The sequence below is a fragment of the Elephantulus edwardii genome, unplaced genomic scaffold (assembly GCF_000299155.1).
Source record: "Elephantulus edwardii isolate Elephantulus edwardi_28Jun2011 unplaced genomic scaffold, EleEdw1.0 scaffold00001, whole genome shotgun sequence".
Taxonomy (NCBI): Eukaryota; Metazoa; Chordata; class Mammalia; order Macroscelidea; family Macroscelididae; genus Elephantulus; species Elephantulus edwardii.
In genome coordinates, this window is record NW_006399751.1 from 34,682,836 (window position 1) to 34,686,230 (window position 3,395).

The window sequence follows — 3,395 nt, forward strand, 5'->3', positions numbered from 1 at the left end:
GACCAGTCCTTGGAGAGGGACATCATGCTTGGGAGGGTGGAGGGACAGCACAGGAGAGGAAGACCCTCTATGAGGTGGATTGATTCAGTGACTGGGGTAATGGTGGTAGGTGTGTTGGGGACAGTAAGACTAGCACAGGATAGAGCAGGGTTTAGGGCTGTTGTACCTAGGGTCACTATGAGTCGCAGGTTACTTGATGACGAAGAAGAAGAAGAAGGAGAAGAAGAAGGAGGAGGAGGAGGAGGAGGAGGAGAAGAAAGAAGAAGAAGAAGGAGGAGGAGGAGGAGGAGGAGGAGGAAATTAGTGATGAAACTCAGAATGGTTGCTCATATAACATAATATATTGAGTTTCCTTTTTCCCCCCCCCCAGGGTTTTATGATAGTAGGTTAGTGTCAAATTTCAGACATTTAACTGACGTCACGTTCCTTGGTTTCGTATGGTATCATCTGAAGCCAAAGGAATCTGAATACTGAACTTCAATATTTTAAAAGCTCATCATTTAAATCTAATCTACAGTTAAGGTTTAAAACCATTAAAATCTACTTGAAACTGTAATTGGAAGAACCAGCAGTTTTTCCTGTCCACAAAAATCTTTATGTATGTTATTTCTCTGTAATTGGTAGGCAAACTTTGCTTTCAAGTATTGTTGGCAGTATGTCTCTGCCAATGGACTGTTACAGAACCCTCTTATTCCTGCCCAGGAATGCAGCAACAAGTATTTGTTTTTCACACAAGATGTTTTTATTTTAAATCAATTATTTAATTATAGGAATTTGAAAAGTAGCACTGAGTAGTTTTCCCTTTTGGTTATTTCCAGTTTCTTACTACTATAAAATAAACTGCTGAGATAATTTTTTGTTGCTCTGAGAAAAATGACTGGAGTTTGCTTCCTGTGTATTGTTTTTAGTTGTTTCAAGAAGGTGTCAAACTGCTTTCTAGAGTGACTGCAATGGCACTATTTTATATTCCTATTAGCAATTGATAAAGATCCCATTTCTCTGCATGATTGTTGGCCTTTGGTATTGTAATTTAATTTTTTTTAGCCCGTCGATAAGTAAGTAGAAATTATGTCATCATGGTTTTAATTTGTATTTTTCTAGTACATTGTTGTTGAGAGGTCACTGTCCCTAGAGAAGAACATACTTAGAAAACTAGAGTTCAGTGGAAGATATGAAGACTCTCAATGAGATGTATTGACATAATGACTGCAACACTGAGCTGTGAGGAAGTTGCAGGATTGGGCAGAGTTTAGCTCTGTTGTGCAGTAGAATCACTTGGAGTTAGAGCTGACTGATGGCACCTAATAGCAACATTAAATAGCTAGTGCTGAATATTTTTCATGTGTTTGCTTGTCATCCAGGTACCAGAAGCGCCTGATTTAGAAACAGGTTGATTCCTAAAACTATCTTTAAATTGAATTTGTAGGTAAATCAGAACAGGTCTATTTGAGATCTAAAATCAGTCAGTCAAATATCTGTATATACTGAACAGTATATATTTCTATATCAAAAAGAATTAGAGAAACAGTTCCAGACAAATGGAAAATATCTTTAACTTAATGGCACGATTCTGTGAAAAGTAATGCTGGGTAATAGTAATAATGCATTCAAAAGAGTAGAAGTCATTTGTTATTTACTCATTTGCATGTTGCCAGCGACTAGACAGTGAAGATTTGTGGCCCCTGACTGGCTAGTGGTGGGTCTGCACTAGGGGCACTTGTTGTCCTCTGGAAGTGGCAGCAAGGGTTTCATCGTCTCTCACTAGGACTTTCTTTCCTACTGTCTCTTGGGTCCTGGCTCACAGGACGTATGCACGATGTGGGCCAGGGATGCAGCAAAAATAAAGGTGAGCTAGGGTCCAGACTCACCAAGTCACACTTGATTTTGAAGCTGTCCTTGGCTAAGTGGCCAACTGCAGCCCACTGCCCTGCCAGCTGCAATGTCACCCTGAGCCAGATCAAGGGAGTCAGTGGAGGTGCACTGCCACTGACTGCCCTGTGCACTCTGCACACCACCATCACCTCCCTCAGTTAATTCAAAGTGAATAACATTGAATCTGGGGAGAGATGGGTGCGGAAGTGCCCACCCACAGGGCTCAGGGGTGATAGGAGTCGGGGGTGATGCCACTTGGTCCTTTCATATAGGTGGGTTATTTCTTTGTTGTTGTTTGTTCTTCGGTGGTACATTTAGTATGACTCATAACGACCCTATGAAGAGACAACCTGAACCCTGCCCTATCCTATGCCATCTTCATCATCTCTGACACACTACAGGCCATTGTTGAAGTCACCATGTCAATCCATCTCATTGATGGTCTTCTTTTCTTTTGTTGACCCTCCATCTTTCTGAGCATGGTACTCTTTTCCAAGATATAACCTTACCTAGCTATAGGTCCAAAGTATGAAAGAGAAACTTCACTCTCTGCCTCCAAGAAACACTCTGGCTGCATGATTTCTAAGACATAACCTTTTCTTCTTTTGGCAGTACATGGACTGTTCATACCTGCTTATTTTTCCTGCCTGACTATGTATCCATGTGTAAATGAACCTTTGTTATTACTGACAGTGCAGGTATGTCTAAGTAATAGTGTTTACTTTTGTTGCCTGTATCTCTTGTGCATCTTTTTGTCTTTCTTTTCTCGAGTGATATTATGCTGATCGTTCCCATGTTGTATGTTATTTTTTCCTTTATCCAACTTAATATGTGTCTATTATCTAGTTATTGTTGTATGTTACCAAGTCAGGATTGACTCATAACTGACCAATGAGTTTTCAGAAGTTATAAACCTCATGGGAGGAAATCACCTGTCTTTCTCCCATAGAACAACTAGTGGATTCAAACAGCTTGCCTTTGGGTTGGCAGGATAATTCCTTATCATTTGAGTCACATGGGAAAAATCTGTTGTCCGGGATATTTCCAGAGTACTAAAGAGCAATGATGTCAGTTTAAAGACTAAGGTGAGCTTGATCCACACCATAGTCCTCTTAATTACTTACTATGCATGTAAAAGTTGGACAATGACTATGGATGACAGAAAGAAAGACGTCTTTGACTTGTGGTGTTGGAGAAGAGTACTGAAAATTCCATGCACTGTCAAGAGACTCAACAGATCTATCTTGGAGAAAGTGAAACCAGAGTACTTCCTAGAAGCCAGTATGGTGAAACTCAGTATCATGTCCTTTAAATTAATCCATGCTATGTAGTATTTCATATATACATGAATGTATGTGGTACTAGGGATATTGTAGCTGATGTTAGATGGATCTTGGCTAAACGCAGGGAATACAAGAGGAATGTCTATCTGTGTTTCATTGACTATGCAAAGGCATTTGACTGTGTAGATCATAACAAACTATGGCCGACTCTGAGAAGAACGGGAATCCCAGAACACTTGA

General features: G+C 40.1%; 1 pseudogene; it reads right to left on the bottom strand.

The window, feature by feature from the left end:
- LOC102852127 overlaps positions 1-2,018 on the bottom strand; it is a 134,457-nt pseudogene extending 132,439 nt beyond the window's left edge.
- Positions 2,019-3,395: the final 1,377 nt, after the last annotated feature.